This window comes from Lactuca virosa, chromosome 3 (genome assembly GCF_052849685.1).
Source record: "Lactuca virosa cultivar CGN04683 chromosome 3, Lactuca_virosa_CGN04683_v6, whole genome shotgun sequence".
NCBI classification, from domain to species: Eukaryota; Viridiplantae; Streptophyta; class Magnoliopsida; order Asterales; family Asteraceae; genus Lactuca; species Lactuca virosa.
The window spans coordinates 72,097,062-72,123,534 of record NC_136428.1 but is presented as its reverse complement, the minus strand read 5'-3'; the positions used below and the strand labels follow the sequence as shown (position 1 = coordinate 72,123,534).

Below are 26,473 nucleotides of genomic sequence, written 5' to 3'. Positions count from 1 at the left end.
ATGCCATCATACAGCGGACTCGTACGTACCAACTGGAACTGGAACGAGGATCGTGTTCCATGTGACTATGATATTGAAGGGTATGAAGGGGAAGGAGATACGGTTCAGTACCCATATTACACACAAGGGTCTAGGGCTTTATTGAAGGCACGATATGAGATTGCAAAGGGTTCAGTGGTGAAAGTTGCAATGAGGTTGAAGATGGCTAGGAGGAAGTGGGATGATCCGAATGAAGATGAGGATGCATAGATAAATTTCGCTTTGGAGAATGGAAAGACTTTTTCTTTGGATTATAGTGAGATTGGAGATGACAGGTCTCTTAAAGGGTGTTTGTTTTCTTCTGATGAGATGTTTCATGCCACCCTGTCATGATCGAGATTCTAGACTCTTCCGGAGTACTCAAGAAAATGAGAGAACTTACAAGTATAGCACATTAGACCCTGGAACGTCCTAGATTTCTCTAGGACATCGAATAATGATTTAGAACATTTCATGAAGACTTGTAAATATATGTAACTTGGTAGAATAGTCTAGATTAGTCAAGAATATAGGACTAATGTAGTAATATCTAGAAACTTCGCTAGGGGGAGGGGGGAAGGACAAGTATAAATAGGGAGGAGCTTATTTGCTCCAAACCATCGGAAAGTTTCCTTGTATTCTCTCGAGCTCTTATAATAGAAGTTCTCTTTCGTTTGTAGAAACTCGAAAGCCTTATTCTCTTGCTTACTTAGTCCTTTATACATCTCAAGGAAGTGTTGTAGCCTGACTTAGTCGAAGTTACACTAAGTGGCACACGGTGATCGAGTCATCCCGTGACACATGGTATCAGATCCAGGTTCGTACAAGCAAGAGATCATGGCTACGGAAGGAGGAAGTAGTGAAGTAGAAAACATACCCCCTGTCGTCGAAGAGAGAGGAAGAAAGTCCAAGAAGAGGGGCCAATCGATAGATGCCTTGGCAAGCTTAGAAAACAAGCTTACGAGGACAGAGATTAACGTCGGTGAGATCCTTGAATGGAAGGATACCGTCGATCAGTTCGTTGCAGAGATACGTGACACGAGTGATGGATTAAAGGAGACCATCGGTATCCTCAAGGAAGAAGTCATTGGACTTGTCAACACCTTGCGGAATGAGTTCTGTGAGAAGATAAGCACTTTAGAAGATGAGGTGAAGCTATGCAAAGCATAAATAGCCGGAGGATCTATTACGCCACACACAGAAGCCCCTAAGCCCTCGAAATATGGAGGTAAGTGTCACACCCCCAAACCGGAACGGTGGAAATGTTCGGGGGCGGAGGACGTCATGTACAGTATCACAACAATGCATAATAGTAAAACAAGCAACAACATCATCCACTGCATTAATAATATAATTTCATACAAGTGTGTTCTGTATAGTTTATAAGACACCGAAAATAAGAATCAAAATAAGAGATGAGTCTTGAACGTGCTCCATCTTCTCAAAACCTGATCATCGGTACCTGTCTACTGGTGACCTGAGAATACAAGTTATTTTGAAAGCGTAGATCAGCATTAAAGCTGGTGAGTTCATAAGTATTTTAGTGTCATTGTTTGTATAAGTTTGAAGAAAGTGTTTGTAAATGTTTGATGTAAATTTTTGTAAATGTTTGATGTAAATGTTTGTAAACTTCCTAGAAAATCCTATATTTTCTACTAAAGTAGTCTTCTACCAAGACCCAACTGTTCTTTATGTTTGTTCTTTTGTAAAAGTGAGTGTTTTCCCAAAGTTTGACTATCATTACCAAAATATAGTTTTCATTACCGTTTATGTGAGAAGATCACAATGTGAATGAAATGGGATAAGATTGTACTTTTATCTAAGTAACTACCAATGTACTGACTACATTAAACCTGTTTGTTTAATTAAGGTAAAATGTGATAAGATTGTAACCATACTTGATTGACTAGTATAACACGACGTTCGAGACGTCGAAATGATATGACATTCATCACCCGTAGACCTGAAGGTCCCACTGTAGCTAGCAGCAAGGTGTAGAATGGTCAGTCTCGTATAGATCTATACACAAATTCAAGCTCTCCCTCCAGGAGACTCTGGGTACAAAACGTGACACAGCAGTATATTGTCGCGCCATGAAGTAGTGGCTCACATTAATGTTATAGTATTCTTGTATTTGTATAGTATGTTCTAGTGTATTGTATGTTCTCTCTGTCTAGTGTGTAGTATGTTCTATCTGTTTCTCTTTATAGTGAGTATTGTTTCTCATTATAGTATGTATTGTATCTCATTATAGTATGTATTGTTTCTCGTTATAGTATGTTTGAACTGACTCATGTATGAACTGACTCTTGTATGTTTCATTGTTCTACAAATAGTAAGTAGTGACTTCCTAAACTATACCTATTATAGTTTACTAGCAATGTTGTTTGTATCACGGAACATGTTTGTACACCTTTGTTGCCCAAAGGTATTGAACTGAACGAAGAACTTTTATATCTATATACATACACATAATATATAACTAAGATTCAAACGACCTTCGGACAAACAACCGATACCCTAAGTCCACAACCAAACAAGGAACAGGAAATAAGGCGAGTTATTAGTCCTAAGTCCTTTCAATCCTACTTATATAACTATATCCATATAGACATGATTTTGACAATATATAAGTTTAAAAGAGTTTTGATAAAAGAGTTTAGCATATAAAAGATTTTGTAAAACGATTTGAAGCAATTTGTTTGAAAACATAGTTTGAAGTATAAGAAATCCATTTGTTTGATAGTTATTAATCACATATGATTGATATAATAACTATAATGTTTCTACTTGTATCCCCCCCCCCATAAAAGCATTTAAAATCATTTAAAAGATAAGTTAAGGGGTATGAACTCACCTGTAGTGAGTGATGCGAATGAAAGATCGATATAGGATGCTAAGTGTCAAGTGAATCCTTGAGCACAACGGATCCTAATAAGCATATAATGACACATATATGTATATAATTAGTGTTTATACAATTAATCATGTAAGGAAAACACCTTAGGAACTAGGAAACACTTATATTGATGTGTTACAATCACATACAATTGCATCAAAGGGGTTTAAGGCCACACAAGAGTGTGTACGGCCAAGGTGTGTACGGACTATGTGTATACGACCATATGTGTGTACGGCCTTGGAGTGTACAGCCGTACACTCCTTGAAGAACATGCCAAGAAGGTGGTTTGCGGCCCTATCTAGCATCCTCTAAGTGTCCATGATCTTATTTTGGGACATAACATGAGTTGAAGGTCTAAATATGCACTAAACAAGGGGTGTACGACCACATGAGGTGTGTACGGCCATACACCCTTGAAGTTCTTTCTTTGGATGATGATTTAAGCCCAAAAATCATGTGTTTATCAATCCTAGCTAGAAGATAGAAGAAAGAATCACACTTTTGTAGGTTCTAGTGAGTTGACGGCCCAAGAACAAGTAGGTGTTCTTGGTGTTCTTGGAGAAAGTGCTGAACACTTGAATATCTACCCAAAAAGAGTAATTTCATGGATGAAATCAAAGGGTGATACAAGATCATGAAGGATAATCACAAAGAAATGGAAGGAATTCTTACATTTTTGAAGATCTAGATGAAGAAAGTTGATGATAGTTGAGAGAGAAATCTGAATTCTTGGCTTGGAAGTGTGAAAAGTGTTGAAAAATGACTAAGTAGCTTCTTTATAGGTGAGAGTTCACGGCCATAGATGGGTGTACAGCCGTACACCCATGTGTACGGTCGTACACTCCTCTTGAAGGAGTGTTTGGCTGAATTTACTACCATGAACTTTTAGAACTCATTCCTATACCCTATCCTTGAATGTACAAGACTTGGAACACTCAAACAGACTCTAAAAAATGCTAAAAGATAGCAGAAACGATTCTAACTTTGATTGATTTGAAGGACTGTACAAGATAGAATTTCGGGTTGTCACATCATCCCCCCGTTAGAGAGAATTTCGTCCCGAAATTAGAGTTTAAGCAATTAAGTAATTACAAATAACCAAGTAAAAATTATGAGGATATTTCAGTTTCAACTGATCCTCGCGCTCCCACGTGAATTCAGGTCCTCGCTTGGCATTCCAGCGAACCTTCACTATCGGGATACGGATTTGCTTCGTTTGCTTGACCTCTCGGTCCATGATCTCTACTGGTTCTTCCACGAAGTTGAGGCTCTCCTTGATCTCAATCTCGTCGAGTGGGATTACAAGAGTCTCGTCGGACAGACACTTTTTCAAGTTCGAGACGTGGAAAGTAGAATGTACGTTACTAAGTTCGCGAGGTAGTTTGATTTTGTAAGCTACAGGGCCAATTCTAGCGATAATCTCGAAAGGCCATACGTATCTTGGATTTAGCTTTCCATGCTTTCTGAAGCGTATCAAGCCCTTCCAGGGTGAGACCTTCAATAGAACACGGTCGCCCACCTGGAATTCCAACGGTTTCCTTCTCTTGTCTGCGTAGCTTTTCTGTCGGTCTCTAGAGGCTTTCAATCATTGACGAATCTGAACGATCTTATCTGTCGTTTCCCGAATGATCTTTGGACCTGTGAGAGTGCTGTCAGGAACTCGTCCTTTAGCTAACTGAGTGTCGCCCACCTCAGTCCAGCACAGAGGGGATCTGCACTTACGGCCATAGAGGGCTTCAAATGGAGCAGCCTTTATGCTCATGTGATAACTATTATTGTAGGAGAACTCAACAAGGGTAAATGAGTATCCCATGCCTTCCCAAAGTCTATCACGCAGGCTCGCAACATATCTTCCAAAGTTTGAATAGTCCTCTCACTTTGTCCATCAGTTTGCGGATGGTAGGTTGTACTCATGTCTAGCCTAGTTCCTAGGGAACTTTGTAGCGACTGCCAGAACCTAGAAGTGAATCTACTATCTCTATCAGAGATAATGGATATGGGAACACCATGCAGTCGTACGATCTCCCTAATGTATGTTCTAGTTAGTTTCTCCATCTTGTCAGTCTCTTTGATAGGCAGGAAGTGTGCGGACTTTGTTAACCTCTCTACGATCACCCAAATGGTATCGACACCACCCGATGTCTTGGGCAACTTGGTTATGAAGTCCATTGTGATCCGCTCCCACTTCCATTCAGGTATCTCTGGTTGCTGAAGTAAACCTGATGGTTTCTGATATTCGACCTTAACCTTGGCGCAAGTAAGGCACTTGCTCACGAAGGTATCAATCTTTGCTTTCATGTTAGGCCACCAGTATAACTTTTTAAAATCCAGATGCATCTTATCTGAACCTGGGTGGATGGAATATCGAGTGTTGTGCGCTTCGGTCATGACCAAGTCTCTGAAACCACCGTGCTTCGGTGTCCAGATCTGATCCATGAGATAAAAGGCTCCGCCACCCTTGACTTCTAAATTTTTATCCATCCCTCTCAGGGATTCACCCGACACGTTTTCAGGTTACAAGGCTTCAAGCTGAGCCTCCTTAATTTGTGTGGACAAGTGTGAATGGATAGCCATAGTCAATGATCTGACTCTATAACCAGAGTATTATTTCTGACTTAGGGCGTCAGCTACTATGTTGGCCTTGCCGGGATGATAACGAATTTCACATTCGTAGTCACTGAGTAGCTCGACCCACCGTCGTTGTCTCATGTTGAGCTCCTTCTGGTCGAATATGTGTTGAAGGCTTTTGTGGTCTGTAAAGATAGTGCTTTTCGTACCATACTGATAGTGTCTCCAAATCTTCAGAACAAATACCACTGCTCCTAACTCAAGATCGTGTGTGGTGTAGTTGACCTCGTGTGTCTTTAGCTGTCTTGAGGCATAGGCGATGACCTTACCTCGTTGCATCAGAACACAATCGAGCCCTTGGTTGGATACATCACAATAAACCACGAAGTCTTATATCCCTTCTGGGAGGGACAGTATCGGTGCGCTGCATAAGGCTCGCTTTAGGGTTTGAAACTCTTTCTCTTGCTTCTCTTCCCAGTCAAAGGCCACGCCCTTCTGGGTCAATGTTGTAAGCGGTTTCACAATCCGAGAGAAGTTCTGAATGAACCTGTGATAGTAGCCAGCAAGGCCTAGAAACTAACGAATTTCTGTAGGCGTCTTCGGTGCTGACCAGATCTCAATGGCTTTGATTTTGGAAGGGTCCACGTGTATTCCCTCTTCGCTAACCACGTGACCCAAGAATTCGACACTTCGGATCCAAAATTCACATTTGGAGAACTTCGCATAAAGCTTCTCTGATCGCAGTGTTTCTAAGACCTGACGCAGATGTTGACTATGCTCCTCCTTACTACGAGAGTAGATAAGTATGTCATCGATGAATACAATGACGAACTGATCCAAGTAAGGACGGCTTGGATCTATGTTGAATGCTCGAGATGATACGGAGGTTCTGAAGGGTTTTGAGCATTCTAACACTCCTAAGGTGTACATGCAACCCTAAATACATTCGATCTATGTTTTCTCTATTATACATGCAAATATCAATTTTCCAAGGTATTGTTCTAACTAGCATAATATAAAGTACATATAATACAAATTCTAGTAGAATTACATACCTCTTTGTTGTAGCTTGATTCCATGGAGCTTAAGAGCCTAGTGCCTCAAGTGTGACACCTCAAATGGTTCACACAACATCACCAACATCTTGAAATAACTTGAGAGAAAAGGTTACTATGCTCAAATCGGCTAGCCCTCATGTGTACACACACTAGTCCCAATTTCTTGAGCCATGTGGTTCTTCTATATAGTGGCTATTAGGGTTACACCATGTAACTCATGACTTTCCATATTCTCCATGCTCCATGGGTTAAAACCTCCATGGAGTATTCATGGGTTACTCCATGGGTTACTCCATGGGTTTAGCCCAACATGAAGAACTATGGATCATAAGCCCACATATATAAGAATGAATGATTTACACAATCAATCCCCATATATTTAATTAGTCTCCTTTTGATGACAATATTAATTCCAAATTAATTCTTGATCAATACTAATTAAATAATATGATTTCATATTAATATATTAGAACTTATAATATATTAACAAATCATAAATATCCTTTTCTCATAAAAGTCTATCCAAATTGTTCCGATGCCATGCAACCCAAATGGACCATGCCAATCGGGTCAAGTACATACCAATTAGAGTTATGGACTTAGACACTAATCCAACAGTATCCCACTTGGATAAGTCTAAAACTATTATTGCATATGACTTCAAAACCTGACTAGCAATCGTAGCTCTTAAAAGCTGTTGTCGAACTCTGAACAAATCAATGACGCGTCCATTAGATAAGGGATCATATATTCCTCCATTCTAGATATCATATGGATTGAGACATGGATTATAATCATTCTCTCTTTCCATTTGTTGTTTCCCAATTTCCGATTTATGACGACCGACTAATTGAACAAATCAAATCAGTCCTGGCTTGGCCAAGCACTTCGGGGTGTCATCACTAAATCATCGAGGGGCCCACAGATATCGCATTTATCCCTTTAATGGTAAAAGGAATGGATAAACTTCGACTCATATGCTTGTTGTACTACTTGTTGAATCATACACAAAGGCACGTTTTATAACATCTAGTTACCAATGCGTTTTCGTACAATTAATGCATAACCAACTCATAGGCAACAACTCATATCTCTAGGTTTGAAGAATATAAGATATTATCGTCTCATGATCACTCGTGATAAATCCATGAAGTGAGTCAAATGAGAGTGGGTTTAATCCAATACTCAGAACTTATGAGCACTCATGAATGTTGCAGCAACTCTTGCTATGTCCACTACCTTGGACATCTACAAACCAGCTTCATGACAGTCTTGATTCATATCTACTTCCAACATATGACCGACTATGGATGGTTTGAATAACTTAGTCATTCAGTAAGAACGACCTAGTTATTCTGGAAGTCAAAACATGCAAAGTGAAACGCAAGAATAATCGAATCCAATATGGTCTCAGAACTTATGAATATAAATAAAACACCTTTTATTTATCACCATATTGATTACCCATCATTCATTGCATACTGTTTCAAACTATCAACTTTATACTTGAATTAAAAACAATAGTTGTCCCATGCTCCAAACATGTACACTATGTTTTCTAAACACTAGACATGCCATACACCAAGTATGCACACTATGTTTTTCCAAACATTAGTTATGCCATACACCAAGTATGCACACTAAGTTTGTCTATGATCTTTTACTTTGTGAAATAGATCGATTGAACATAATTCCAATGATACTCATTTCACAATCCCAAATCCTTACCGCAAATGCAAGAATCCAGATTCCTGCCATTTACCTAAATCTGTTAGATTCTAAACTTATATGCATTGATCCTCTTGTAATGATTATGCACAAAGTCTCAAAGACTTGTCAACAGACATTACAGAGTATTCCAATGGAGATCATTCCATGGAAATGAAGTCTCAAATTCAAAGTACATTGCTTTGAACATCCTTATTGCATTAAGTTTCCTAATCTTACACAGATTTAATGAATAACTTCCACCTATGGGAATATTTCCATATTCTCATTTTGACTATCACTTCTGACCAAGAGTTGCCTCTTTTCAGAATATGTCAATATGGTCCTCTCCAAAAATTTACACCATACTTCCAACTGTCCCTGAGCAACCAATCTTTGGTAAACCTTAGATTGTCTTCGACAATTGCTTAATCATCTTAGTCATATCCAATTCTAGACCTTTTCCCCTCTTAATGCCCCAGACATTTGGAAAAAATTTAGAACAGATGAATATTATAGCACATGCAATCGATCCTATATCAGAAGCGTATGGGACACGATTCATGATGTCTTACATAAAGACATGATAGTAGACCAGTCTTTTTGCTATAATATTTCTATTTCTATTTGCCAAGTTCTCATAATTCAGATTATGAAAAGGGATGTCGTAATCATAATCGAATTTTAGAATGCAAATAATGTACCCATATATAGAATTTTCTTATGTTGAACCATTCCAACATAACATTCATTTATATATATATATATATATATATATATATATATATATATATATATATATATATATATATATATATATATATACTTGACTAAATTTGATTAAAATCTCATGATCTAAGCTTTTAGATTTGAAATGAAGTATAATTTCATCTCCCTTAATTATAGCAAAACAACTTTTTCCCAATTGAAACATTTTGTTTTCTATAATTAACATTGCTAACTTGCAACACTTTCATAATTATCATGCTCCCACTAACATGATGATTATTAGCATAACACTTATACTCCCACTAGCTTTGACATGTACTTAGAAATCAGCTGGACTTCTAGAAATCAATACTATATTGACTTTATTACCAAAGTTCAAATTTCTGATACGAGATGCTTTGATAAAACTTTATCAAAATCATACACCCTTCCTTAGATAGCTCATATGTGTGTCTAAACAGTTTCATAACTATGAAAAGGGATGCCGTAATCATAGTCTCAATTGTTTACACCTTTGTCATTCCTCACAAGTCCATGTTAGTGTGCCGGTTAACCACACACGCTCCACTAACGACTTTGAGAATGCAAATATCATAATTGCTATCTATTTAAAATCTACTTAGTGAAAGCGTTTCCTCACCATCATTTTCATGAATTGGAGAGAAACCTTATGACACTTAGATTTTATGGTGTATGTGTTCCTATCCGTGTGAATTTGTCAAAACCACAAGGGGAGGTTAGTGACAAATCCAAACTCATATGGACCAAACCTGTGCAATCTTAACTTCTTGCCACCTGGCAGCACAAGGGCCTACCATTGCTTCCAAGTTGTTATGCAACCAATTGAGAAATCTCATAAATCATATGCAAAGCCAACTTTAACTAGGACGGGCACAGAAATAGGAATATGTCAACACGATAGGTTATAAACCTCAAGTCGTGTGCTAGTGATAAACTACAGGTTGTATTCTTGATTAGACTCTTTCAAGATCTTTTAGACTCCCACTGTCCTCTTGACATATAAGACTCTCTTGCCAAATATTCAAAAGATAGTGCGGATTCTTATCAAGAAAAATACTTCACACAATTGGCCTAAGTTGGTCTTTGTTTTATCCAAAACATCACAACTTACCAATTTCAAATGTACAAGAGTAGAACACATTTTACTCTTACATTTGACAGGTGTTAATAAACCTTCTTTAAGATATGTCACTCAAGTTACAATCTTGGAGTATGACTCTAAGGATTGTTTTGGGATGAAGTATGACTCATCTTCTTGATTTAACCATTTCAACAATTCATGACTCCTCTTCTTAGTCATAAGAATGCACTAAGATGTCCTTAGAAGACCAATTGTAATGTGGTTCTTTAATCATTTAAGATGATCACAAAACATGATACTAAAGTACTCTCCCATCTTTTCAGATTTGAGAAACTTTTATCTTTTTGCCTAATTTGATTCTTCTCATTCGTTCTGCCATACATCGAAACTTTTCTAATGTTTCAGAATTATACTTAAACTTGTAAGTATAACCATATTTACTAAACTTTAGTAAATCATGACGAATAGTCTTATTGATCTTTTGTGGTGGACTTGACCAGTGCACAAGAATGTGTACTCGATTCCTTAGTCCTTCACTTGACTCACATATACATATGAACAGGGAATTAGTCTTAATTTTTCCAAAGATGAAAAATCTCATTCATCATACAATACAACTTGCATGATTCCAAGTTTCTATCCAACTGAAACTTTGGCAATGAGAAACTTTCCTTATTTGGTAAATTATGACACTACCCCAAAGGACAGAATCAAATCCATTTACTAATGTTGCTATCAATGGAATCATATAAACAACAATTTTTTCACAAATGCCATTGTAAGGATACTTAAAATAAATAAAATCAAAAATTTTCCTTTTATTTTAAAACTTGCGGAAAAAACTTATCCTTACAATGAAAATGCATATGAAAGCTATGTTGTTATCTATTCCTAAGCAATCTATCACAGCTTTTAAGCAACATCTCAAAATTCTATTCATTGAACCATGCGATTGAAATCCATCTTCGCGATCAGAATCAACTTACTCTTCTTTAAGTTTCCTCTCTTTTCTTTGATTCTTAAAACTTCAACATGTGACCCAGTCACATCATGTAATAAGAATCTCCAAATAGGAACTTAATAGAGTTAGATAGTGGACTTACCTGAAGTAGGGTCAAACTTTTTGACTTGACCAACCTTATGATCTTTCAGGTAAATAGGGCAGCTTCGCAACCAATGCCCCTTCCTTTGGCAATATAAGCATATGGACTCTTTGGGAATGGTACACGAGACTGTCTCAGACTTAGCCTTTCTCTTTACCATTTAGTCAGCTGAGTTGACTATGGCCGATCCCTTTCCATTGGGAAGAGAAAGCTTTTCTGGATATCCAATGTTACCATTGTCAATGTCCATGGTAGTTTGGGAAGTTGATCTTCTAATCAAATTTGCTTTACCGTTGCTCTAAATCATTGCTGAATCAGCAACACCTAACAAATAGATAAGATCATTAAGGGTCATGTCATAGTCTGTTTCATAGTAGTCCCAAAGGAAACTCACTATGTGACTTAGAAAGTGATTGAACAACCAACTTTCTCAAGACTTTTACACCCAACTCTCCCGGCTTGTCAATATGTGACTTTATCTCCAAGATGTGAGCACACATAGACTTTGCTTACCAATAGGGCTTGAGTGACCTTGAACTTGTGGGTTAGGGAGAATAATTGCAGGAGGTGGAGGTAGAGAAGTATGATTTCCATGAACCAACCATGGGACATCATCTTCATTAGGAAAGCTTGTTCCAAGAGTTTTGGGAAGATCATAATTGTCTGAACCAGACATCTTTTGATAGATATTCAAGATAGTTGATTTAAAGTCCTTAATATCACACCCAATATGAAATATTAAGGCTAGGACCCAACACAATACTTTTATAACTTGGAAGAGGGATGCCATAATCCAAGCTATAAAATATTTGAAGGTAGGCGAATGATGATTCACCAACTTCCACCATAAAAAACGAAATAATTTATTAGGTTTTAATTGGATTTGAAACTCCTAGATCTTTTGAGATTCATTAAACTTTTCAATGACTTGTTTCAATCTCGATTGTGCCCTCTCAAAATTTGGGACTGGGATGCCGAGGATCACAAAACAAGGTGTGAATAACCATGCAAATATACCTGGTACCCTTAATATTTACCACTCAATTGATGTGCCGGTTAACCACACGCGCTCCATTGATACTATGATAAACATTAAGTTACCCTTTGCCTACCTTGTTAAATCCAAGTTAGTGTGTCGGTTAACCACACACGCTCCACTAACGACTTAAGCAAAGTGCAAAGTGTAATTTCATGGGTTAGCACCAAATTCACATTTTCCTAAAGTAACTAAGATTGGGAATTTGTAAAAGGTTTAGTTACTTTATATTTATCATTAATACTTTTAATGAAGGGAGAAATCTAGTCCTTGTCCTACCCGTTCGGCTAAAGAACCTCCACCAGTCAAGGAAGCGGTGGGTGAGAGTGGACACCCATTAAACTGCAGTTTTATAGGCAGTAACCTTATACCCCCCTTATAGACCGACTTCGTGAATGAGGCCTACTAACGGTAAGACTGACTTTGTTCTTATACATATATATATATATTATTAACTTATAATACTATAAAGTATAAGGGTTGAATTTTAACTTTTAAAATTCTAAGGGCTTAACTTGGAATTAAAGTATTCATGAGGGGAAACTTTACAAATTCCAAAACTTGAGGGCAAGTTTTGAACACTACAAAACTTTTCAATTCCATAACTTGTGTGTTTAAAGTAGTTTTAATGAAAAAACTCTTCAAGTTCCGTAACTTGAGAACAAGTTATGGAAGACTTTAAAGCATTTAAAAATGAGACTCTTCACTTTCATAACTTATGGAAATCTTATGAGTTTTAATAATCATAAATGTGACTTTACATATAACTTGAGGACAAGTTACAAAAACACATATTATGAACAACTTTTAGATTAATTTGGATTGAAAACATATTATCACATAACTTTTCTATTAATCTAAATCAACTCATAAGAACAAGATAATTCAAATCAAACAATTTTCATGTATATAGCCTATCCATTAAACTAATACAAAACATGAATATATTGACAATTATCTACGAAATTGGATTAGCATGAACATTACCACATCAAAAATAGGTTTACAAGTTCAAAAAAAGCTTAGGGTAATGTTCCTAGTCCAATTCCAGCCAAAAAAACTCGAAAATATGCTGTCAGGGGCTCCTAATCGTCGAGTGTATGAACCTAGTCGACGAGTAGGATGAATTTCTTCATGGAATCGGCGAGTTCATCAGTGGACTCGGCGAGTCCAGTTCCCAGACAGCCAGAAAATCGATTTTTTCAGCTTTTTTCAGCAATTTGCATCAAGTATAATTGAAAACAAACCTGGCTCTGATACCACTGAAGGGTTTTGAGCATTCTAACACTCCTAAGGTGTACATGCAACCCTAAATACCTTGGATCTATGTTTTCTCTATTATACATGCAAATATCAATTTTCCAAGGTATTGTTCTAACTAGCATAATATGAAGTACATATAATACAAATTCTAGTAGAATTACATACCTCTTTGTTGTAGCTTGATTACATGGAGCTTAAGAGCCTAGTGCCTCAAGTGTGACACCTCAAATGGTTCACACAACATCACCAACATCTTGGAATAACTTGAGAGAAAAGGTTCATATGCTCAAATCGGCTAGCCCTCATGTGTACACACACTAGTCTCAATTTCTTGAGCCATGGGGTCCTTATATATGGTGGCTATTAGGGTTACACCATGTAACTCATGTCTTTCCATATTCTCCATGCTCCATGGGTTAAAACCTCCATGGAGTATCCATGGGTTACTCCATGGGTTTAGCCCAACATGAAGAACTATGGATCATAAGCCCACATATATAAGAATGAATGATTTACACAATCAATCCCCACATATTTAATTAGTCTCCTTTTGATTAAAATATTAATTCCAACTTAATTCTTGATCAATACTAAGTAAATAATTTGATTTCATATTAATATATTAGAGCTTATAATATATTAACAAATCATAAATATCCTTTTCTCATAAAAGTCTATCCAAATTGTTCCGATGCCATGCAACCCAAATGGACCATGCTAATTGGGTCAAGTACATACCAATTATAGTTATGGACTTAGACACTAATCCAACAGGTTCGTGTCGAGTTTGTCGCCATAGATAACTAGAGTTTCGCTAGACGGCAGATTAAGGCGAACAGCCTTTTCGTAACACATGATGTCAGCACGATGAGAACTCAACCAATCCATGCCGATTATGACGTCGAAATTTTCAATTGAGACCGGAATGAGGTCGATTGGAAATGAATGGCTATCTAGAGTTAGTGTACATCCTATGTATATGCAGCTAGCGCTTTCTGTCTTTCCGTTAGCCATTTCTATAGTGAACGGTTCTTTAAGTGCACGTGATTTTTGCTTAAGCAAGTGAGCAAATTTCTGGTTCACGAAACTCCTCTCCGCTCCACTATCAAACAATATGCATGCATATGAGTTATCGAGGAGCAACATACCAGTGACCACCATGGGGTCGGCAACTGCTTCCTCTTGGCCTATAGCCAAAACTCTTCCCACTCCGCCGGCATTCCCTACATTCGGGCAGTTCCTTTTGTAGTGGCCCATCTCGCCACAATCGTAGCAAGCCTGGCCCACACCAGCGTCGGGGACTTGGGTTATTGGCCTTGCCGGAGCCTTGCAGAAACGGGCAGTGTGCCCCATCCTGTTGCAGTTAGAGCACTGCATTTCCTGGCAGGGTCCGTTGTGGTGGAAGCTGCATTTGTTGCACTTAGTCAAGCTTGCAGCGTACTGCTTTATCGGCGCAGTAGCAGTAGGTGCTATCGAAGCATGAACGGCCACGACCTGCTGCTTTTTGGCAGCTTTCTGTGCAGTGTTCTTCTTTTTGTTATACCAGAACTTCCGCTTGTTGTCAGCGGCTTTGGAGGGTTCTGAGACGGCTAGGGTTGTTGTTGTTGACGGGGTACGGACCCCATGGTCAATGAGCCGTTGTGCCAATCCCTTGGAACTATCGAAGGTAGTGGGGTTTGAAGCTAGGAAATTCCCCTGAAATGGAGGCACTAGCCCCCAGATGTACCTCTCCACCTTCTTCGCTTCAGAAGAGACCATTCCCGGATATAGCTCCAGACTATTTCGCCCCTCAGGCAGTACTCCTCGATCATGAGATCCTCCAGAGCTTCCCAGCCCATAGCGTTTGCCACTATAAAAGTTAGTAACTTGACATGGCTATTCCACCACGTCAGGGTTCTGTCCGCGAAGGTGCAGGTAGCAAATTTAACTTTGCTCCCTTCCGGACAGGAGTAGATCTCAAATATCGACTCCGTTTTCTCGAACCATTACGAGAGGGAAATGATTCCGCCAGTGCCATTGAAGGCCCTGGGTTTGCAGTTGGTGAAGTCCTTATACGAGAACTCTCTAGAGCGCACCGGAGCTTCAACTCGAGTGAAATGCACATTCGTTCCACTCCCGCTAGTACCGGTAGTGGTGAATTATGCTAGGGCTGCTGTAACAGCCGCATTCATAGCAGCTTGAATAGCTGCTGGATTGTATTGAGGAGGAGGAGGTGGTGGAGTTTGATTCAGAGTTATTGGAATAGCGCGCCTGTTCGATCTACGAGGAGGCATCTTGAAGCTATAAGATCACAAAGATGAATATATTGGTAAGTATTCAATAGAGAGAATGATGAGAGTGACTCATGGACTAACTCTCCATAGCCCAACAACACAGATGAAAGTATGATTGAATAGAGATCTAGTACTAGAAAGATGAAAGCATTTGGATAATAATTTCCATGAGATTAGATATCTGTCAATAATATTGGTATTAAAGATGTAACAAGTTCGGGAAAATGACCTAGGAGTAGGTCTTACATCAAACCAGGATAGGAAAATTTTGACAGAATAAAAGCCTAATCGACTGAAAGTTCAAGGTCTTAAGATAAACAGGAAATTACAGGGAAAAGTGCTACTTATAGCATAGATAAGAAGGCAAATCCTTAGATAAAAAGGAAATATAAGCAGAGCATCTCCTACTGGTGATGGGAACCCCTTGGGCGAACCCTTAAATCAGCCAGCTGACGCTCCATGTCAACAAGGCGACGCTCATACACTTGTTGGCGCACGCGATGTTCTATGAATTCAGCTCGAGTCACAGCTAGTTCTTGCCGTCGAGACTCATGGTCCCTCGCATCTCTCTCACCAGCATCTTCCAGACGACGAATGCGGACCTTATTAATTCCCGCATTAGCATCAAGTTCCGCGATTCGGATGATGGCTGTCATACCCTGTATTTCGTTTCGGGCAACCCTGCGACCCAGAATAGGCAGGACTCTGTCCGCTGAGCCTCCTTCGCTCAGGTTATAGAAGCTTCTGTCTCCGTTTTATGGCATGGGTTGACCCTGTTCTTGACTCCATGTCTCCAAACTTTCCAACCACAGAGGCGTCGGACCTTGAAAAGCAAGACGAGGGTTAGGATTTGGGGTTGGAGCTACCAGGGGTTGATCATTGACTTCTGGCTCGGAGTCAGAATCCTCCGGGAAGTTCTCTGTGAATTCATCGTCCAATGGAATCGTATGATTATCTTCTAGCTCATCATCGAGCCATCCACCATTACCGTGGTTGGGGAAGTACGGGTCACCAGGGAGATTGAATCCAGCCATGTTATCTACGCGAGAATGGGGGTAAAAGAAATAATTAATAGATGTACTAATTAAGATAATTATAAGATGATCCGTACCAGTTACTCCAACATTTGTGTAGTGCATACCAGTCATATGTAACCAAAACAAGATAGACCTTCGAATAAGTGATCCTAACTCTAAGTCCACAACCAAACAAGGAACAGAAAGTAAAGCAAAGATCACAGATTCTAAGTCTATGACACCCTAGTCATATATAACTTTAGCGTATCCACTCAACAATTATTGACATACTAATAAAGACCTTTTTAGTTTGTACATAAGTAATTATAGTAACACAAAATACTCTTATAGTATTTTAAGTTTATGTTTTGTTCTTATGTTTTCATTGTAGTAGCGTTGGTAAGTTTTTATAAGACTTGCTGCAACACCACAACCATTCCTAGGCACATGCTAATCACTTCTCGGAAAGATATAGTTGATCAGGATATATCACTCCCAGATCTGATTATATGTCCCCAAGCCTAATCGTGTTGTCCAACAATCGCAATACTTTTTTTTATGTCCTAGTGACACTGATTTTAGTATGAATGCAGGTAGGTGTACTTTGGTTAAATATTTTATTATTTAAAAGTATAAACTCTTGATCAGAGTATTTTAATCCCGTTGTGTTTATAGTTGTATATCTGTTATGGGTTGATATAGTCAATTCACTATAAACAATGCTCTGATACCAATCTGTCACACCCCCAAACTAGAACGACGGAAACGTTCGGGGGCGGAGGACGTCATGTACAGTATCACAACAATGCATAATAGTAAAACAAGCAACAACATCATCCATTGCATTAATAATATAATTTCATACAAGTGTGTTCTGTATAGTTTATAAGACACCAAAAATAAGAATCAAAATAAGAGATGAGTCTTGAACGTGCTCCATCTTCTCAAAACCTGGTCATCGGTACCTGTCTACTGGTGACCTGAGAATACAAGTTATTTTGAAAGCGTGGATCAGCATTAAAACTGGTGAGTTCATAAGTATTTTAGTGTCATTGTTTGTATAAGTTTGAAGAAAGTGTTTGTAAATGTTTGATGTAAATTTTTGTAAATGTTTGATGTAAATGTTTGTAAACTTCCTAGAAAATCCTATATTTTCTACTAAAGTAGTCTTCTACCAAGACCCAACTATTCTTTATGTTTGTTCTTTTGTAAAAGTGAGTGTTTTCCCAAAGTTTGACTACCATTACCAAAATATAGTTTTCATTACAGTTTATGTGAGAAGATCACAATGTGAATGAAATAGGAAAATAAAGATGTACTGTACTTTTATCTAAGTAACTACCAATGTACTGACTACATTAAACCTGTTTGTTTAATTAAGGTAAAATGTGATAAGATTGTAACCATACTTGATTGACTAGTATAACACGACGTTCGAGACGTCGAAATGATATGACATTCGTCACCCGTAGACCTGAAGGTCCCACTGTAGCTAGCAGCAAGGTGTAGGATGGTCAGTCCCATATAAATCTATACATAAATTCACGCTCTCCCTCTAGGAGACTCTGGGTACAAAACGTGACACAGCAGTATATTGTCGTGCCATGAAATAGTGGCTCACATTAATGTTATAGTATTCTTGTATTTGTATAGTATGTTTTAGTGTATTGTATGTTCTCTCTGTCTAGTGTGTAGTATGTTCTATCTGTTTCTCTTTATAGTGAGTATTGTTTCTCATTATAGTATGTATTGTATCTCATTATAGTATGTACTGTTTCTCGTTATAGTATGTTTGAACTGACTCATGTATGAACTGACTCTTGTATGTTTCATTGTTCTAGAAATAGTAAGTAGTGACTTCCTAAACTATACCTATTATAGTTTACTAGCAATGTTGTTTGTATGACGGAACATGTTTGTACACCTTTGCTGCCCAAAGGTATTGAACTGAACGAAGAACTTTTATATCTATATACATACACATAATATATAACTAAGATTCAAACGACCTTCGGACAAACAACCGATACCCTAAGTCCACAACCAAACAAGGAACAAGAAATAAGGCGAGTTATTAGTCCTAAGTCCTTTCAATCCTACTTATATAACTATATCCATATAGACATGATTTTGACAATATATAAGTTTAAAAGAGTTTTGATAAAAGAGTTTAGCATATAAAAGAGTTTGTAAAACGATTTGAAGCAATTTGTTTGAAAACATAGTTTGAAGTATAAGAAATCCATTTGTTTGATAGTTATTAATCACATATGATTGATATAATAACTATAATGTTTCTACTTGTATTCCCCCACCCCCATTAAAGCATTTAAAATCATTTAAAAGATAAGTTAAGGGGTATGAACTCACCTGTAGTGAGTGATGCGAATGAAAGATCGATATAGGATGCTAAGTGTCAAGTGAATCCTTGAGCACAACGGATCCTAATAAGCATATAATGACACATATATGTATATAATTAGTGTTTATACAATTAATCATATAAGGAAAACACCTTAGGAACTAGGAAACACTTATATTGAAGTGTTACAATCACAAACAATTGCATCAAAGGGGTTTAAGGCCACACAAGAGTGTGTACGGCCAAGGTGTGTACGAACTATGTGTATACGACCATATGTGTGTACGGCCTTGGAGTGTACAGCCGTACACTCCTTGAAGAACATGCCAAGAAGGTGGTTTGCGGCCCTATCTAGCATCCTCTAAGTGTCCATGATCTTATTTTGGGACATAACATGAGTTGAAGGTCTAAATATGCACTAAACAAGGGGTGTACGACCACATGAGGTGTGTACGGCCATACACCCTTGAAGTTCTTTCTTTGGATGATGATTTAAGCCCAAAAATCATGTGTTTATCAATCCTAGCTAGAAGATAGAAGAAAGAATCACACTTTTGTAGGTTCTAGTGAGTTGACGGCCCAAGAACAAGTAGGTGTTCTTGGTGTTCTTGGAGAAAGTGCTGAACACTTGAATATCTACCCAAAAAGAGTAATTTCATGGATGAAATCAAAGGGTGATACAAGATCATGAAGGATAATCACAAAGAAATGGAAGGAATTCTTACATTTTTGAAGATCTAGATGAAGAAAGTTGATGATAGTTGAGAGAGAAATCCGAATTCTTGGCTTGGAAGTGTGAAAAGTGTTGAAAAATGACTAAGTATCTTCTTTATAGGTGAGAGTTCACAGCCATAGATGGGTGTACGGCCATACACCCATGTGTACGGCCGTACACTCCTCTTGAAGGAGTGTTTGGCCCGAATTTACTACTATGAACTTTTAGAACTCATTCCTATACCCTATCCTTGAATGTACAAGACTTGGAACACTCAAACAGACTCTAAACAATGCTAAAAGATTGCAGAAACGAGTCTGACTTTGATTGATTTGAAGGACTGTACAAGATAGAAATTTCGGGTTGTCATAGTAAGCGTGATCCTAAACAACTCGAGGAATTTTTCTGGTCCCTAGAATGTTATTTCAATGCTATCGGAGTAAAGGATGACAAGTACAAAATTGACACGGCCGTTCTGTACATGAGTGAAAATGTGGCACTATGGTGGAGGCGGAAGCATGGCGACATTGAGAAAGGCTTATATGTCATAGACACTTGGGACGAGATTAGGAGACAACTCAAGAAACAATTCTGCCCCCATAATGCTGAAGACGTTGCCATGAAGAAACTCTGAGGATTGAAACATGTCGGGTCTATTAAAGATTACGTAGCAGAGTTCACCGCCTTGATGCTGGAGTTACCCGATTTACAAGAGAAAGACAAGTTATTTTACTTCCAAGACGGACTACAATCTTGGGCTTACAACGAGCTCAAAAGGAGGAACGTCCAAGATGTTGACGAAGCTATAGCAGTAGCGGAAGAACTTATGGACTTCCGAAGAGATACCCCGATTAGGAAACCTAGTGGGGGAGAGAGACCAATAACAAGGCCGCAACAGAAGGACGATAAACCCGCTGCAAGGCCATCAACTTTCAAGGGGAAGGCGACTGAAGGGGGACCTCAAAGGGAAGTCAAGTGCTACTTATGTGATGGCCCTCACCTAATCAAAGATTGTTCCAAGAAGAAAAGTTTCAATGCGATGGTCTTCGAAGAAGAAAAGGAAGAGAGAGACGAGGCACAACTAGGCTCAATGTGACGCCTCAATTCGGTGGCAAAAGAAGAGACTCACATGAAGAAAGAAAGAGGACTCATGTTTGTGAAAGTTAGTATAAACGACAAAGTCACTAAAGCCTTAGTAGACACAGGTGCGTCCCATAATTTCCTTTCTAAAAATGAAGCTGAAAATATGAACATTCAATACACCAAAGAAATAGGTTGGTTGAATGTTGTCAACTCTCCTTCCGAGCCTATTCTTGGAGTCGCTTATGGGGTAATTGTCGAGATCGAAGGATGGAAGGGTCCTATCGATCTAACCGTAGTACCCATGGATGATTATTGCATGGTCTTAGGGATGGAGTTCTTTGACCAGGTATGCCCTTTCTCGTTCAAAGATCAAACCATGCGTATCACCAAGGATTCAACGATACACATTGTACCCTTGGAAAGAAGCAAAATGGAGTCCCGGATCTTGTCGGCCATGCAACTCAACAAGGGACTAAATAAGGGAGAAATGACGTACTTAGCAACGTTAAAAGAAGAAACCACCCCGCCCAACGAAGAGATGCCAAAGACAGTGAAAAAAGTACTAGAAGAATTCAAGGACGTGATGCCGCCAGAGTTGCCAAAGAAGTTACCACCGAGAAGGGAGGTGGATCACGAGATTGAACTCGAGCCCGGAGCTAAGCCACCAGAAATGTGTCGTTATATAATGGCTCCACCTGAGTTGGAAGAGCTAAGAAGACAATAAAAAGAGCTAATAGATTCCAGATTTATCCGCCCTTCAAAGGCCCCATTCGGTGCCCCAGTCTTGTTCCAGAAGAAACATGATGGAAGTTCTAAGAATGTGCATAGACTATCGGGCCCTGAACAAAGTAACGATAAATAACAAGTACTCGGTCCCACTGGTAGCTGATCTGTTCGACCGACTCGGGAGTGCACAATGGTTCACAAAGCTGGACTTAAGGTCGGGTTATTGGCAAGTACGCATAGCAGCAGGAGACGAATCGAAGACGACATGTGTGACAAGGTATGGCTCCTACGGATTCTTAGTCATGCCTTTTGGATTGACGAATGCCCCTGCCACATTCTGCACTTTAACGAATAAGATATTCCACCCATTCTTGGACAAATTCGTGGTGGTGTACTTAGACGACATAGTAGTTTACTCAGAGTCGGTAGAAGAGCACGTTGAACACTTGCGGTTAGTCTTTCAAGTACTCAAGGAAAACCAATTATACATAAGATAGAAAAGTGCTCCTTTACCCAACCAGAAGTAACGTTCCTAGGGCATAAGATCATTGATGGGAAGATCCATATGGATAACAACAAGATACGAGCAATCCAAGAATGGGAGCCGCCAAAGAGCGTTTCTGAACTACGATCGTTCTTAGGCATTATAAACTACTATCGAAGATTTATATCCGGATACTCAGCTAAAGCCACTCCCCTCAATGACCTTCTAAAAAAGAAATTTTCGTGGGAATGGACTGAGAAGTGTCAAATGACGTTTGATCTTCTAAAGAAAGCTGTCACGGAGGAACCAGTCTTGAAGCTACCAGACTACACGAAACCATTCCAGGTGTAAACGGATGCGTCAGACTTCGCGATTGGAGGAGTGTTATTACAAGATGACTATCCAGTGGCCTACGAAAGCCGGAAACTAAATGATACAGAACGGAGATACTCGGTACACGACAAGTAAATGACAACAATCATACATTGCCTTCGAGTATGGAGACACTATTTGCTTGGGAGTCGGTTCGTTATCCAAACCGACAACGTGGCGACTAGTTACTTCCAAAATCAGAAGAAACTAAGTCCTAAGCAAGCTCGTTGGCAAGATTTCTTAGCAGAATTCGATTAGGTCATGGAGTATAAGCCGGGAAAAACCAATGTAATTGCCGACACCCTGAGTCGAAAGGCCAAACTAGCAACCCTCACTCGAGTAACATGCGATTTTGCTGACCGGATCAAGGAAGGGCTAAACCACGATCCGTTAACGAAGAACTTGATGGAAATGGCAAGAGAAGGCAAGACAAGAAAATTTTGGGTTGAAGACGGATTATTATTCACGGTTGGCAATCGAATGTATATCCCAAGATGGAACAACTTGAGAAGAGAAATCTTAAAGGAATGTCATGATTCCAAATCGGCTGGACATCCAGGTACTCATCGTCCGAAAGCAATCATAGAACGATCCTATTATTTGCCCAATATGCAAAGTGACATAGACGCCTATGTGAGGACTTGCCTTATTTGTCAACAAGACAAGGTCGAACAGGCCAACCCGGCGGTATTGTTGGAACCACTACCGATCTCCGAAAGACCATGGGAAAGCATATCGATGGATTTTATTTCAGCATTACCGATGTCCGAAGGGTGCAGATCAATAATGGTGATTGTAGATCGATTCTCCAAATATGGAACGTTTATTCCAGCCCCTCGGGATTGCACAGCTGAAGAAGTAGGGCGACTATTCTTCAAGCATGTCATGAAATATTGGGGACTTCCCCGAAGCATTTTAAGTGATAGAGATCCCCGATTTACAGGGAAGTTTTGGAGGGAGCTATTTAAGCTAATGGGATCAGAACTCCACTTCTCGACTAGTTTCCACCCTCAAACCGATGGCCAAACTGAGAGGGTGAATCACTTGCTCGAGATTTATTTGAGGCACTTTGTCAGTGCAAACCAACGGGATTGGGCCAAGCTAATTGATGTGGCCCAATTTTCATATAACTTACAACAGAGCGAGGCTATGGGGAAGAGTCCTTTCGAGATTGTAACGGGCCAACAACCATTGACGCCCTAAGAGCTAACAAACGGTTACAAAGGATCAAGCCCACCTGCATACAAGTTTGTCAAAGGATGGAACGAGGAACTCGACATAGCAAAGTCTTACTTGCACAAGGCAGCCAAGCGAATGAAGAAATGGGCGGACGAGAAGAGGCAGCCAAGAGAGTTCATAGTAGGGGACGAGGTGATGGTAAAACTCCCACAACGGATGTTCAAATCGACCCGAAAGGTACACAAAGGCTTAACACGAAGATACGAGGGGCCATACAAAGTTCTCGAAAAGTTTGGGACCCGATCATACAAGCTAGCTACCATCCTACTTAAAGATTCATCCAATATTCCATGTAAGTCTCCTCAAAGCTTACAATCGCGATGAAGAAGATCCATCGAGGGGCAAATCACATCGATCCCCAGTAGCAAACGTAGTCTCGTATGACAAGGAGGTGGACGAAATCCTATCAGATAGAACAGTTCGCAAACAAGGCTTACCCAATTGGACAGAATATTATGTTTGATGGAAGGGACTACCCGATAGTGAGTCTAGTTGGGAACGAGAACAAGATCTGTGGCAGTTGCAAAGCAAGATCGAGGAGTACATATCTAAGACTTGACGTGGTCGTCAAGAACTTAGGTGGGGGAGGGTGTCACGATCGAGATTCTAGACTCTTCCGGTGTACTCAAGAAAATGGGAGAACTTACAAGTATAGCACATTAGACCCTGGAAGGTCCTAGATTTCTCTAGGACATCGAATAATGATTTAGAACATTTCATGAAGACTTGTAAATATATGTAACTTGGTAGAATAGTCTAGATTAGTCAAGAATATAGGACTAATGTGGTAATATCTAAAAACTTCCCTAGGGGGGGGGGGAGAAGGACAAGTATAAATAGGGAGGAGCTCATTTGCTCCAAACCATCGGAAAGTTTCCTTGTATTCTCTCGAGCTCTTATAATAGAAGTTCTCTTTCGTTTGTAGAAACTCGAAAACCTTATTCTCTTGCTTACTTAGTCGTTTATACATCTCAAAGAAGTGTTGTAGCCTGACTTAGTCGAAGTTTCACTAAGTGGCACACGGTGATCGAGTCGTCCCGTGACAACCCGCTCTATAACTGGAGTTGCCAAAGTATGGGGCATGCCAAAGCCCGAGATAAAGCTTGTGTCGTCATTAAAAGGACATACCGAATGGGCTACTGATGTTATATTTTCTCCAACAAACCACAACCACATAGCAACTGCTTCCGCTGACCGCACTGCAAAATTGTGGAACAGTAAGGGAACTCTTATGCACACATTCACAGGCCATCTGGACCATCTGGCTCGTGTTGCTTTCCATCCGTTAGGAAGGTATTTGGGAACAACAGGTTACGATAAAACTTGGAGACTATGGGACACAGAAACCAGTGCAGAGTTGTCACTCCACCAAGGTCACAATAGAAGCATGTATGGGATTGATTTTCACCCTGACGGCTCTTTAGCAGCGTCATGTGGGCTCGATGCCCTTGCACGATTATGGGACCTACGCACTGGGAGAAGAATTCTTGCATTGGAAGGTCATGTCAAGCCGGTTTTTGGTGTCAGTTTTTCGCCAAATGGCTATCATTTAGCGACTGGGGGAGAAGACAATACTTGTACGATTTTGGATTTAAGGATGAAGAGATCATATTACACGATTCCTGCACATGAAAATCTTATTTCTCAAATTAAGTTTCAGCCTCAACAAGGATACTTTTTGGTGACAGCTTCTTATGATAGGACTACTTTTTGTGGACTAAAGCCCATGAATGAATAAATTCATACGAAGGAAACCTTACCTAGAAGACTGGAGATCCCAAGATCTGGGTTTAAAACATTATCCTAATTGTATGAGTAAGGCATGTCACTGTGGGGGGATTTAACATTACTTCCTAGTCCATTCCTATATGTAGTGACAAAATTAGGATAAACATTTGGTTTTTAATGATTCTTGGAATCACCTATGTGAGAGAGAAGTGTGGTCGCTTCGAAGGGAATTATATGGGCACAATTCCTAAAGCTCTTGCAGAACCAGGTTAGTGTTCATGACCAAAACAAACATCCACGTCTATGAGGATATGACCTTTTCAGGGAGAGTCCTGTGAGAATTACATTGTCGTCTACATAAATGGCAGCTTAGTTCAAAGACATCGATATCTACTAACTGCTAGGAGATTAAGTGTAATTTCTCAAGGGAGTGTTCAAAGGGTAATACCTACCTATCCTATGCTGGATTCAACTGTTGAAAATTTCGTTTGGAAATTGGATGTGCAGAGATCGATCTCCATTCATGTGGGGGATAGTTGGAAAATTTAGTATAAATATTTATATTCATGTGGGGGATTTTTGTATCCTGGGAACAGACAGCGAATCTGTTTAAGGGAACCGAGTCCAACTCGAGCCTCAGCCACCACGTTTTGCTACTAACCTTTTATTTACAGGAAACTTTCAAGAGGAAAACGAAGTCCTTACACAAACAGTCTTAAACAGATTTCTACTTTGTTCTAAACCTTTCGTTTTCTGTTCTTTTTTTTTCTAAATCGATTTTGTATCGATTTTTTCCTGTAATCTATTTAACTGTGGTTACGAATTTTTCAGAATATCTGGAACTCCCATTGCTACTGGAACTCCCATTGCTACTGGAACTCCTACGGCTGGTGTTAACCCTGCTATGAACCCAAATGCACCGGTTCCAAACATCATGGCTAATCATGCTGAGAGACCTGAGAAATTTTCTGGTCTGAACTTCAAGAGGT

The 26,473-nt window shown here is 39.3% G+C and overlaps 1 pseudogene; it reads left to right on the top strand.

Annotated features, from left to right (window-relative positions):
• Positions 1-25,494, top strand: LOC145163649 (U4/U6 small nuclear ribonucleoprotein PRP4-like protein; annotated as a pseudogene).
• The last annotated feature ends 979 nt before the right edge of the window (positions 25,495-26,473 follow it).